This window comes from Hyperolius riggenbachi, chromosome 7 (assembly GCF_040937935.1).
Source record: "Hyperolius riggenbachi isolate aHypRig1 chromosome 7, aHypRig1.pri, whole genome shotgun sequence".
Classification (NCBI taxonomy): Eukaryota; Metazoa; Chordata; class Amphibia; order Anura; family Hyperoliidae; genus Hyperolius; species Hyperolius riggenbachi.
The window spans coordinates 173,507,930-173,522,441 of NC_090652.1; the positions used below are offsets into that span (position 1 = coordinate 173,507,930).

General features: G+C 45.5%; 1 protein-coding gene across 1 annotated transcript in view; it reads right to left on the reverse strand.

The window, feature by feature from the left end:
• Nucleotides 1-1,693: 1,693 nt before the first annotated feature.
• The window catches only part of PMS1 (PMS1 homolog 1, mismatch repair system component), a 653,312-nt gene continuing 640,493 nt past the window's right edge, over nt 1,694-14,512 (reverse strand). The window contains exon 14 of the transcript XR_011022768.1: nt 1,694-1,755. The gene's annotated coding sequence lies outside the window, so the exon portion shown is untranslated. The remainder of the gene's footprint in view (nt 1,756-14,512) is intronic.

Consider the following 14,512-nt stretch of genomic DNA (forward strand, 5'->3'; position numbering starts at 1 on the left):
TAAGGTGCTCGTTTGTACTATTATGCATAGACTAACAGTCTTGCAGCTCTAGGAGAGGACCGTGCACTACAACCTATTAGTGCTGCTAAACTCACTATTCACTGATTGAGAGTACGTCCTTGCAAAGGCAGTGGCAAAGTCTCCTCTCACCAACAATCACAGTCCCTAGTGGTGGCGTGCTTAGGAATCTTTGCAGTCCAGTAATGAAGGGCTAGATTTTGAATTGCTATCTGATAACCCAGGTACAAGAGTGCAGGGGTACTCCACCCCTAGTGTAAAACTGTGCTCAAACTACATTTAATTCCACCACCAGTACAAACAAAATTGCTAAATACTCAACCCTGCAGTTAAATTCATAGTTTCACCAGCGAGTCAAACCAGAGCATCCAGACCCCTCCATGGGAGTAAATGTCCAGCAGAATTCCAGAAAGGATAAACAAGAGACTGGGCACACTCCAAGGCTGGCTTTATTGTTTAAAGCGGCTTGCAACACAGAAAGTGCTTAATATCTTCATAGTATGTAGCAAAACAAATGGGGTTAGTAAATCTAGTAGAGCATGTGAACAAGCATCGTTAGATGCCAAACGGCTGTAGGGCCGGACTGGACCAAATGTACCCACCCTTGGCTCACTAACCCCACATGCTTCACTATATACCATGGAGGTAGTAATCACTTTCTGTATCTCCATCAGTTTTCTACAATAAAGCCAGCCTTGGATTATGGTCTCTTGTTGAACGTTTGCATTTAAATTTTCCGGTCTTCACACAGTGAGCACATGTGTAGAGGTGTTTTTCCTGACGGAGAGAGGGTAAGTGAAACCTGAGTGGTGAGAACCCTTTTTTGTTTATAGAATTTCAAGATCTGGAAGTCCACCTGTCAGTGCCAGTTCCGGCCACCTCTGGCAAAAGTGAAGAGTGAGTGAAGTGAGTGAAGCACTAACTTGTGCTAATGATTAATTCCAAAAACCAATTGCAAGCAATACAGGCAATGTTTTTCTTGCTCATGCAACCAGTTACAGACCAACAAATGAGAGTTTTAGCACGCTGATAATTTGTTCATAATTAATCACAAATTTCAGCCTTTCAAAGTGATAATCCACGCTATAATAAGAGGCCACAAACATGATGTGTTTTCCCTGCTTCTCTTAATTGCAGGATCCCTTTACACATCTTTATGGTGAATTTGTTCATTTGCCAGAGGATCTAGAGGCCTTATGTGTTTTCAACATATAGAAATTACTAAACTAAACTTAATTATTAGACTCTTTCTGAGAAGGAGTTGTATGTGCTTACAAGGCGCTTCTCTAGAGGAGTTCTATGCTGATATTCAGACAAACCTAGAAACAGCTGCTCCCACTGCAAGGGCCAGTACTAGGTCCAATCCTGTTCACTTTATTTATTAACGAGCTAGGAAATGGAATACAGAGTAATGTTGCCTTCTTTGCAGATGATACAAAATTATGCAGAATTATAAACACTAAGCAGGATAGTGACAGGACACAACAGTATTTCAACAACATGGCAATATGGGCAGGCAGATTGCAGATGAAACTTAATGAATATACATGTAAGATTATGTACCATAAATATCTTCATTGCAATTTATGAAAATCCTTGAAAATTAGGTTTTACCTCTGCAAAAGGCCGTGAAATAGTTAAACATCAGTGTTTTCTATATGGAGAGCTGCCTTGGTAGAGCTTTCCTGCAGTGTATTCACAGTTGCTGATAAGAAGTAATTAGACAGTTTTATAGGCCTAAACAAACACAGAAACATTTTTTTTTTTAGCAACCATATGTAGAATAAAGACTATTCATTGTGTGTTGTGCAAGAGTTAGGGTCCTGGTTAAGGGACAGAAGGCAAAAAAGTGGTGGTAAATAGGTCACATTCAAATGGGAAACGGTTAGCAGTGTGGTCCCACAAGGGTCAGTACTAGGTCCAATCCTTTTCAAATTATTAAATAATGATCTAGCAATACAGAGTAATATTGCCATCTTTGCAAATGATACAAAAATATGCAGAATTTAAAAAAATAGGCAAAATAGTGACATTTTACAGTCAACATATGGTCAACATATGGGCAGACAGGTGGCAGATGAAATTTAATTAACCTCCTTAGCGGTATGGACGAGCTCGGAGGCGATCAGAATTACGCTTCCGGAGCGCCCTCTAGTGGGCATTCATGCAGCCAACTTTCAGTTGGCTGCATGGAATAGTTTTTTTTTTTATTAAAAAAAAAACCTCCCGCAGCCGCCCTGGCGATCTTAATAGAACGCCAGGGTGGTTAATGTAGGGTGAACCTTGTAATGTAAAGCACCTTGGAAATACGGGTTGATAAGTTAAGCAAAAGTTAATACCAAGCAGCAGCTGCTAAAGCAAATACAATTCTAGGATGTATAAAACAGGAAATAAAATCACAAGATTTTAGTATCGTACTCCCTCTATATAAATCATTTGTGAGGCCCCATCAGCATATATTGATTAATGGAGTTTTTTGCAAGTTGATATTATATTAAAAAAAATCTATAATATGGTGGAACTTTAAATACAACAAGATCTATTTGGAGCAGGGGTCCCCAACCTTTTTAAGCCCGGGGCCCACTATCCCGACCAAACTTTTCTCTGGGGCCCCCCCCGGGGGGAGGGGGGCGTGGTTAGTGGCGGCGGCAGCCCCCCCCCCCCCCTCTTTTCCCTGATTTTGAGTGTAGTATATAGGTAAGTAGGTATCTAGATAAGTAGGTATTTAGGTATAGTTGCCCCCAGTATAGGTAGCTAACACAGTTGCCCCTGTATAAGGACTATAGTTGCCTCAGTATAGTTAGTTAGGTAGTATAGTTACCCCAATATAGTTAGTATAGTTACCCCAGTATAGCAAGTACAGTTACCACACTATAGCAAGTACAGTTACCACAGTATAGCAAGTACAGTTACCACAGTATAGCAAGTACAGTTACCACAGTATAGCTAGTACAGGTACCACAGTATAGCTAGTACAGTTACTACAGTATAGCTAGTACAGTTACCACAGTATAGCAAGTACAGTTGCCACAGTATAGCAAGTACAGTTGCCACAGTATAACTAGTACAGTTAGCCCAGTATAGCAAGTACAGTTAGCCCAGTATAGCAAGTACAGTTAGCCCAGTATAGCAAGTACAGTTAGCCCAGTATAGCAAGTACAGTTAGCCCAGTATAGCAAGTACAGTTAACCCAGTATACCTAGTACAGTTAGCCCAGTGTAGCCAGTACAGTTAGCCCAGTAGTTACCCCAGTATAGCTGCCCCAGTGTAGCTAGCAGAGATGCCCTCTCCCCCCCCCCCCCCCCCCCGCGGCCGCCGCTCCTGTTACCTTATGAGCGGGCGTCCGCTTCCTTCCTTATATTCCTCCAGCCTCGGCTCTCCTCTTCGCAGCATGTCGTATTACAGCAGCGCTTCCTGCGCGGGTGCTGTAAGGAGGGAAGGAGGTGCAGTAGCGGCTTCCTGTAGCGGCGATACGCATTACCGTTACTATGGGAACCGCTGTCCCGGCTCCCTTTGCTCCTTACAGCAGCCGTGCAGGAAGCGCTGCTGTAATACGACATGCCGCGAAGAGGAGAGCCGCAGCTGAAGGAATATAAGGAAGGAAGCGGCCGCCCGCTCATAAGGTAACAGGAGTGGGGGGAGAGGAAGAAGCCGCGGCCCCCCAGAAATCTGCCCAAGGACCCCCAGGGGGCCACGGCCCCCAGGTTGGGGACCCATGATTTGGAGGACCAATTTTCCCCCATCTGGTTGTGTTTCCAAATTTTTCTCCATAGAAAAAACATCACTGAAGATTTCAAAAAATTGTGGGAACAGAACTTGGAGGGCTAAGCTAAAATTTGTTTAACCTTAATGAATGAGCTTGATCAAGCTGATTTGACTGCAATGTAGAGAAAAATTGAAAAAGTAATGGAATTCCTGGTGGAATTTGGTGAGGACTTACTGTACAAAAAGGTCAAAGACATCATTGGTGGCTCCACTTCTTCATCCTCTTCTGTTGCCCCGGTTTTGTTTTTAGAGAGAGGGAACATACAAATGACAGTGGAGAGGAAAAGAAGGGGCAGGGAGGGACCCCAGTGATTTTCGGGTTATCAACCTTACAGGTAAAATATCTACTCTGAACATTACTTTGTTGTAGAAGGGGTTAGATTTTTGCCCAACACACAATACTGATGTTTCTGAAGTGGTTAGTGGTAGATGGGTAGTGCTAAAGCCACTATACAGAAACACAATATGTGTCTCGATTGGCGGTAATCCCTGTGGTGTTTGGGCTGAGGAGGATTTACAAGCCCTAATACTTTTGGAGTCTCGATCTTTGGGAACATTGGATACACCGTCCCCTGATATCTCTTCTCAGTGTGTCAAGGGACATGTATCATCCTCGCTGAGTTGATTTTGGTCTGAAAAATAGATCTTGCAAATTTCCACCCTTTCAATTTAGCCTACATCTTAAGACTCATTTAGGTGGTTGACCATGATGTGCTGAGTGTACAAGATAGGATATCGGCCATTGATAATCTTATTGACTAGTTTCTGGTTTAACGTTATGGACAGGCGTCTTTTTTTCAACCAAACTAACTATGATATGAGGAGACACAGGGCCTTGACACACTGAGAAGACAAGATAAATAGATAAAGCATCCAACAATGGTGGTAATGTCATCATAACGACAACATGGGCATAAAGAGCCCACCTCGTTTCCCTCCTTTCCTTTATATTGTAAGCTTGCACTCTGTTATACATTTTATTCATCATGTTACATTTGTCATTGTATTCACCATTTCTGTATTTTGTACCAGTGTCCATATTTTATGTATATCATTGTCTGTATCATTATATAACCCATAACGAGGTTTTGCACTCGATATTGCTCTGAATATGGGGGGATTACCAGTATCTTAGATAAATACTGGTACATTCTGTGCAATGATTCATGGTCAGGGGCATAGCGAAAGGGGTTGCAGAGGTTGCGACTGCATCGGGGCCCTTGGTCCAGAGGGGCCCGGAAGGGTCCTTCCTCGACTACAGTATTAGCGCTCTATTGGTCCTGTGCTCATAATAATCACTTCTATAGATACTTTGAATAGTGGTAACCATTAACAAGCTGTTCCCCATCCCCTTCTTGCACCTCTGACACTGTAGTTGCCATTGGCAGGTTTTGGTGCGCGGTATCAATTGTTATGTACTGAATGCTTGGTGGGCCCCATTGTAAAACTTGCATCGGGGCCCACAGTTCCTTAGCTACGCCACTGTTCACAGTTGTCCTCTCTTGTTCCACCCAGACCTAATATAACGTTTAAGAGAGCGACCTCTTTGAGGGACTCCTTGGTGAGAAGCCACTTCGTGGGGATTGATGCCTCTAGACCACATTGTCGTGTCTTGGGTACCTACACTTGCGGTGGCTGCAAATTATGCAGATATATGCATACTGGCGGGTCGGTCGTGCTTCTGGACAGGAGACAGTGGAGATTATCACATTATGTCAATTGTGCAACAAAGTTTGTTGTTTATTTGCTGATGTGCCCCTGCGGGGCCTTTTACATTGGTAAAACTACACGAGAACTGCACAAACGCGTGTCTGAGCACATACAAAGTATAAAAAAAGTGAACTACACTGCTCCCGTTGGACTGCACTTCAGGCAACGCCATGATGGAGATTACAGCAGATTGAGGTTTGTGGGTATAGACTGTATACATGGGTCAAATAGAGGGGGCAATCAGGATAGATTACTTAAACAAAGGGAATGTTAATGGATCTTTGATCTGAATGCCACATCCCCCCCCTACCCCTGTTTGAATGAGATGGAGGGATTTGTGTCCTTCCTTCCAGTCTAGATATCTTGTATTCCATTGTTGACTGGCGGTGTCCCTATTTGTGTTCCGCAGCATCCCATTTATGTTCTGCCTGGGCGTGCTGGGGTTCCTGCTGCGCCCTGCTCGGCAGATACTGGGTTAGGAATTTTTTTTCTTAAAGAGAACCCGAGGTGGTTTCTAAGAACGATATCAGCACACAGAGGCTGGGTCTACTTATCTTGCCCAGCCTCTGTTGCTATCTCAATCCCCCCTAAGTTCCCCCTTCACTCTGCTATGCCCCCATAAATCGCAGCGGGCTGTGTTTACCTATGTAGTGTCACTCTCACCGCTCCCCCCGCCTCCTGCATAGCTCCGTCTCCTGCATAGCTCTGGTCCCCTGCCCGCGTCCCTTTCCTCCCCGCTGATTGGAGGGGACGCGGGCAGGGACCGGAGCTATGCAGGAGGCGGGGGGAGCGGCGAGAGTGACACTACATAGGTAAACACAGCCCACTGCATGTAGACAGCGCGGCTGTGATTTATGAGGGTATAGCAGAGCGCAGGGGGAACTTAGGGGAGATTGAGATAGCAACAGAGGCTGGGCAATATAAGTAGACCCAGCCTCTGTGTGCTGATATTCTCAGAAACCACCTCGGGTTCTCTTTAATGAGGTTTTCTGGCCGTATGGCCAGCTTTTTATGGGCCGGCTACAGCATAATTTTCAGTAGTCCGCTAATTTGTTATACACTTATTTAGTGCTTAATGTTGCAGGAATCGATGTACAGTTTATCATGTTTATTTATATATGAGGAACATATGTGTTATGCATAAAAACAAGAAACACCAAGAGCCCCAATAGTGTAATATGTACTGGTAAATGGTTACTAGATAGAGTAAATATTAATACTCACAAACCAGGGTTACCATTAGGCAACCACTGTAAAGGCAGGTGGGGAGATTTTCCTGACCCCACTCAGGAATAAGAAGTCGCTCTCTGTAGATGAGAAAAAGGGGGTTCAACCCTCCACCCAGGATGGACTCAATATTATGCAGGAAAACAGAGGCGCCAAAAGGATAAAAGGAAGCTAAATGAGCTTAAAAACCAAATTCTTGGTAAATAGAGGAGGTAGTGGTGGACTTACCACCTCCAAGTAGGTGCCAGAGGTGCCTGGCTCTTCTACTGACCACATATGCTATTGCTCCGTTGTTATTGCCTGATGAAGCGGGATCAAACCTGCGAAACGCGTTGCATATTTGGAGTTCATAAATAAAATATATTGACTGTGTTTACTACAGTCGTTGTGTGTCTACTTGGAGGAGGTAAGTCCACCACTACCTCCTCTATTTACCAAGAATTTGGTTTTTAAGCTCATTTAGCTTCCTTTTATCCTTTTGGCACCTCTGTTCTCCTGCATAATATGTGTTATGCATGTGTGCTGATGCTGCGGGGTGGGCGGTCCGGTCTGGCTTAGATCTTTCGTCCTTGGAGCGCACGCAATGTGTTGCTAGACCCAGGCATGGTTACCTGGGCAATGCGACGCTGGCTAGCGCTCCTTGCAATGACGCGTGTCCTCCTTTGCTTCCTCCGTCTGCCGGATTGCTGCGGTGGCAGGTGGAGTTGCTGGGGCATGAAGGGCGTTGCCGCTATTGGGCGGATGACGCGGCTGGGCAGTCCCACCCCCTTGCGCCGCGATTGGCGGATGCAACTGATTTCAGCCGAATGGAAGTGAATTGCGGTGAGCCACGGCTCCTGAGGAAACGAGCAAAGAGCTCGTGAAACATGTCGGGGCTACTGCTGGCGTTACCGCAATGTTTGTCTGGCCTCCTGTCACCTCTGCCCCACTGAGGTTTCCCCTTTGCCCGCATAATCTCCAAGATCAACAGCACAGAACATTACGCTGCAGCGGCTGTCAAGCACCTGGGGAGGAGATTTATGGACGCTTGATCCGATATCTGGACTGGTGAGATATCACACAGAATACATGTATTGAGAGACGCTGGTTGAAGGCATATATGCCTGTACTTGATGTGCTCAACTGCTACCTCCATGTGCTTATTTAAGTTTGCTTATACCATACCCAGAGGATTAAGCTGACCATTTGTTATGGACCCTGCTGGCTTATGTTTTATAAATCACTGCTCTATGCCCCTGAAAGGGACTGTCATCACTCTATATATGCTTCCTAAGTTTGCTTACACTGCATTCAGAGGATTAAGCTGACTGCTTGCATGGACTTTGTTGATTAATGCTTGACGTATTATTGCTTTATGCCGCTTAAAGAGACTGCTACTCCCCTGTGTGAAGGGTTGCTAAGACGTGGATCATCTCATTATTCAATATTATTATGCCATTGAACTTTACTGGAATCTTGTGGCTAACTGTTCCTTTACAAGTGCACTTGTTCCATCGGCTATGTGTGCTTGGTGTGATATGTGCGGCATGCATGTTGGAGGGGTCTAATGGGATTAGTGGGTGCAGGGGTGGTAACAGGTTAAAGGGCTTTGTAGACAATTTTTAATACATATTTTTTTTGATAAATAAAATGTATACTGTTTTTCAGTAAAAAGCCTTTGTACATTATTGGTGTGTACCACCCGCTTGTTAGATTTTCCTTACTAAGTGGTTTTGTCATTATATAACCCATGTTTGTTTTCTTACTTTGTACTGCACCACCGAATATGTAAGTACTTTATAAAGCAATAATATTTATAGAGATATGTGCCTGGATCTGTTGAGCATACAGGAATACTATGTGAGGGTCTCCCCATCGAGAGTCACATGTTGCCATAACAAGCTTTTTTGATGGTACACTACGGAGAGGGACAAAAAGTAGAGATAATAAAAATTGCACTCTGCAGAAAAAAAAACACAGAGACAACAGGAGCCCAAATGGTGCAGTATGTCACACTACCTGAAGTATGTAAAATATGTGGATGGATTATACTAACAAAAGTGGGTTGCAGAAGGGCAACCGACCACTAGAAGCAGGTGGAGATGTATAACCCCGACTCCACTCGGGTGACCAGACAGAGCTGGTGATGGTCGCACTCTTGATAAAAAGCAAACCTCAAATGACCTAAATTGGTCAAAGATGGTTGATCCCCCTCCAAAAGGAGGGTGAAGGCACAGGATAAAGGGGAAAGGGGCACCCATAGAAAATACAATACATTAAAACAAATGAAAAAAATAAAATGTAAAAAGTGAGGTGGCTTACCTCAATGAAGACAAATTCACGTATGAATAGAATGCGTTTTGTGGGTGCATACCCACTTCCTCAGGCCAAATAGCAGTGCCTAATAGTGCTTGTAGCCACAAATAAGGCGCCTTATTTGTGGCTACAAGCGCTATTAGTTCTATTCTATTAATATGTGAATTTGTCTTCATTGAGGTAAGCCACCTCACTTTTTTTTCATTTTATTTGTTTTGAACGCATTTTATCTTCTCTGGGCGCCTCTTTTCCCTTTATCCACACTACAGAGAGGGACAGGGGTGTAATCTGGGTAATAAAAAGCCTATGGCAAACACTGAAATTGCTCCCCCTGGTCAGAGCCCCCTTCCCCTCTACAAACAGCATCCTTTCTCACGTACGTGTTATGGTTGCCTGTGTTTTTTGGCTTGAGATATTGCCAAATAAATATCTCTTCTTATTCCCTCTCAGCCCTCTTTTCTAACACTAAGCCATGTGTGCCCTACATATATAAATTAAGTTGCCATATTCCCCAGACAACAGAATAAATCTGATCTGAGGTCTGAGTGATGGAGAGGCACGGAGGCAGGCAGGCAGGCATGGCAGTGCAGCACGGGGCAGGCATGGGGTGCAGCACAGGGGCAGGCATGGGGTGTAGCACAGGGGCAGGCATGGTGGCACAGCACAGGAGCAGGCACAGTGCCCATGGTGCTGTGGTGCTTATTTCACAAGCCATGCCTGCACCCCTCTAGATACCCCCAAGTGGTACGCATTGTCGCATATCTACGCGTAGGTAATGCGGCAACGCATATCTTTGTACGCGCTGCGGTCCGCAATAGCGCTAATTACAGTTGAGAATGCAGAAAAAGATACGCGTGGCCAGTCCTGACGGGCTTGCCAGCAAAAACGAAACTAGCTGGCAGCGAGGGACCAGAGGATTAGTGAGTGGCTGCGAGGACACAGGACTGCTGCAGGGGGCTGTTAGAAACCCCAGGTGAGTAAAACTCCTTTTTTGTTTCTGTCTTAGGGTTCACTTTAAGATCAGATGATAGATAGGAGGACATACCTCCCTGGGAATATTTTCCGTATTTAATAATAATAAAGCAAATTCAGGTGAAAGTTTGAAGTTAGGTGTGTAAATTTTACGTATGTATGATTCAACTGTAGACCATAAACGTTTCACTATAGGACACTCCCAAAACATGTGCAGGTAGGTACCTAAAGAGCATTTACATTTCCATCAGTTTGGGAAGAACAAGAGAAAAATTACGCCATCTGTCTGGGGGTTCTAAACCATTTATAGAGCACCTTCTTTGACAATTCCCAGTGAGTGTTACATCGTGAGATATTAGCAATTATTCTATTGGCTGCTGTTAATTTATCAATTGAGATATCAGTTAAGATCTAACTACCACACTTTGGCATATCGTTTGAGAGGAGATTCAGCGTCACACTTGAGAGCCTTATACCAAATAGAGATACCACCTTTATAGTGTCCTGTGAAGTTGAGCATAGTTAACAGGTTAGGGTGCATAACTGGAGGAGATATTTGTTCTGTTTTAATTAAGTGGAATATGGTATGTAAAGAGTTAAGAATGCGGTAGGTTATTTTGTTTATGTAAATCTATAAAAGGCTTGACTTGGGGGCCTTCGAAAAGGTCATGTACCTGAGAGATACCTGATTATTTCCATGGTTTCAGGTTAAAGGGAACCTAAACTGAGAAGGATATGCATTTTTCCTTTTAAAATACTACCAGTTGCCTTGCAGCCCTGCTCATCCTATGTCTCTAATACTTTTAGCCACAGCCCCTCAACAAGCATGCAGAGCAGGTTTTCTGACTAAAGTGAGACTGGATTAGCTGCATGCTTGTTTCAGGGTTGTGATTCAGCCACTGCTGCAGCCAAAGAGATCAGCAGGACTGACAATCAACTGGTATTGTTTAAAAGGAAACATCCATATCTCTCTCAGTTAAGGTTCCCTTTAAAGTGGACCCAAACTAAAAATACAAGATTTCAGAAATAAAATCTATTTTCTAAATTATAATAATAAATAGCAGCCTTTTTTCAGCTGCATGATGACAAATATACAATATTTTACATTTATTGGAGAAACCCCTCCCTTCCTTTCATATTGCCGGCAAATAATCCAGCAAACTGGTGGAGTCGGTGGTGTCCAGCAAAGGAGGAATTGCTAATGGCTGCCACCTGTATAACTCTAGTTATGCAAAGAGGAGGGTGAAAAGCATGCACTGAAATGCTCATAGGCTTGAAGGAGTGTTTATTTATCTTTGTATGTGTCAGAATGGTGCAACTAAATATTTTGAATAAAAAAAATGTTTGGTTTGGGTTCGCTTTAAGGTCTTTAGTAAAATGTTTGAGGACTGACACCGAAGTTGGGATTAGGACAGTTTCAGACCGTGGAGGGGAAAGTTTGGTAAAATATTCCCATGATTTTTCAGAGGCTTGTATAGAGGGATATGGAGAAGAGGGGGGTTTAGCGCCCATGATAACACTAGTCAATAAGTCTCTGAGGTTAGAGCCCAAGGTTATATTTAAATAACACTGAAGAGTAAGATAGCTGGATGCCCAAGTATGTTACTGCTCTGTCTGTCCAAGGAAACAGGAATAATGTTTCTAGCTGGGTTTCCATTTATGAAGGTACATTTAGGCCTAAAATAAAGGATTTAGATAATAGTAGGGCCACATCATCAGAAAACATCCTTATTACATGATTGGTGCTTTTAATAGGGATGTCTTATATTAATGGGTTTGAGTGGATTTCTTGGGCAATGGCCTCCATGATTAAAACAAAAATGACTGGTGATGGGGGCAACCCTGGCGGGTACCATTAGTGAGATAGAAAGATTTGGAGATAAACCCAGCTGCATTAACTTGGGCAGACAAGGCAAAGTATAAAGCCATAATAGCAGATAGGATTTGTCCCGAAAATCCAAATTTGACTAGAGTAGCTCTAGTCTAGGCAGCACGGTGGCGTAGTAGTTAGCTCTCTTGCCTTGCAGCGCTGGGTCCCTGGTTCGAATCCCAGCCAGGGCACTATCGGCAAAGAGTTTGTATGTTCTCTCCGTGTCTGAGTGGGTTTCCTCTGGGCACTCCGGTTTCCTCCCACATTCCAAAAACATATAGATAAGTTAATTGGCTTCCCCTAAAAATTGGCCATAGACTACAGTACTTACACTACATAATATAGACATATGGCAATGGTAGGGATTAGATTGTGAGCTCCTTTGAGGGACAGTTAGTGACAAGACAATATATATATATATATATATATATATATATATATATATATATATATATATATATATATATATATATACACACACTGTACAGCGCTGCGTAATATGTTGGCGCTATATAAATACTAAATAATAATAATAAGATATTGCCAGAGGACAGTAATCTGTCAAATGCCTTCTCTGCATCCAAAATTAAGGCATCCGACAGAGCTTAACATGCCTTAAAGCTGTTACCATGCCTCTCGTGGCATCTGAGGCTTGGCGGCTTGTGGTGAAACCTACCTGGTCTTGTGCTAATAAGAGGGGAGTATATTTCATCAGTCTGTGGTGGCTGAGCAGCAGCTGTAGCAGAAGTCTGTGGTGGCTGAGCTGCAGCAGAAGTCTGTGGTGGCTGAGCAGCAGCTGCAGCAGAAGTCTGTGGTGGCTGAGCAGCAGCTGCAGCAGAAGTCTGTGGTGGCTGAGCAGCAGCTGCAGCAGAAGTCTGTGGTGGCTGGACAGCAGCAGCAGCAGAAGTCTGTGGTGGCTGAGCAGCAGCAGAAGTCTGTGGTGGCTGAGCAGCAGCAGCAGCAGAAGTCTGTGGTGGCTGAGCAGCAGCAGCCGCAGCAGAAGTCTGTGGTGGCTGAGCAGCAGCAGCAGCAGTCTGTGGTGTCTGAGCAGCAGCAGCAGTCTGTGGTGTCTGAGCAGCAGCAGAAGTCTGTGGTGGCTGAGCAGCAGCAGAAGTCTGTGGTGGCTGAGCAGCAGCAGAAGTCTGTGGTGGCTGAGCAGCAGCAGAAGTCTGTGGTGGCTGAGCAGCAGCAGAAGTCTGTGGTGGCTGAGCAGCAGCAGCAGCAGCAGCAGCAGAAGTCTGTGGTGGCTGAGCAGCAGCAGCAGCAGCAGAAGTCTGTGGTGGCTGAGCAGCTGCAGCAAGAGTCTGTGGTGGCTAAGCAGCAGCAGCAGAAGTTTGTGGAGGCTGAGCAGCAGCAGCAGAAGTCTGTGGTGGCTGAGCAGCAGCAGCAGCAGAAGTCTGTGGTGGCTCAGCAGCAGCAGAAGTCTGTTAGGGCTGAGCAGCAGAAGTCTGTGGTGGCTAAGCAGCAGCAGCAGAAGTCTCTGGTGGCTAAGCAGCAGCAGCAGAAGTCTGTGGTGGCTAAGCAGCAGCAGAAGTTTGTGGTGGCTGAGCAGCAGAAGTCTGTGGTGGCTAAGCAGCAGTAGCAGAAGTCTGTGGTGGCGGAGCAGCAGCAACAGCAGCAACAGTCTGTGGTGGCTGAGCAGCAGCAGAAGTCTGTGGTGGCTGAGCAGCAGCAGAAGTCTGTGGTGGCTGAGCAGCAGCAGAAGTCTGTGGTGGTTGAGCAGCAGCAGAAGTCTGTGGTGGCTGAGCAGCAGCAGCAGCAGAAGTCTGTGGTGGCTGAGCAGCAGCAGCCACAGCAGAAGTCTGTGGTGGCTGAGCAGCAGCAGTCTGTGGTGTCTGAGCAGCAGCAGCAGTCTGTGGTGTCTGAGCAGCAGCAGCAGTCTGTGGTGTCTGAGTAGCAGCAGCAGTCTGTGGTGTCTGAGCAGCAGCAGAAGTCTGTGGTGTCTGAGCAGCAGCAGAAGTCTGTGGTGGCTGAGCAGCAGCAGCAGCAGAAGTCTGTGGTGGCTGAGCAGCAGCAGCAGCAGCAGAAGTCTGTGGTGGCTGAGCAGCTGCAGCAAGAGTCTGTGGTGGCTAAGGAGCAGCAGCAGAAGTTTGTGGAGGCTGAGCAGCAGCAGCAGAAGTCTGTGGTGGCTGAGCAGCAGCAGAAGTCTGTGGTGGCTCAGCAGCAGCAGAAGTCTGTGGTGGCTGAGCAGCAGAAGTCTGTGGTGGCTAAGCAGCAGCAGCAGAAGTCTCTGGTGGCTAAGCAGCAGCAGCAGAAGTCTGTGGTGGCTAAGCAGCAGCAGAAGTTTGTGGTGGCTGAGCAGCAAAAGTATGTGGTGGCTAAGCAGCAGTAGCAGAAGTCTGTGGTGGCTGAGCAGCAGCAACAGCAGCAGAAGTCTGTGGTGGCTGAGCAGCAGCAGAAGTCTGTGGTGGCTGAGCAGCAGCAGAAGTCTGTGGTGGCTGAGCAGCAGCAGAAGTCTGTGGTGGCTGAGCAGCAGCAGAAGTCTGTGGTGGTTGAGCAGCAGCAGAAGTCTGTGGTGGCTGAGCAGCTGCAGAAGTCTGTGGTGGCTGAGCAGCCGCAGCAGAAGTCTGTGGTGGCTGAGCAGCAGCAGCAGCAGTCTGTGGTGGCTGAGCAGCAGCAGCAGCAGAAGTCTGTGGTGGCTGAGCAGCAGCAGCA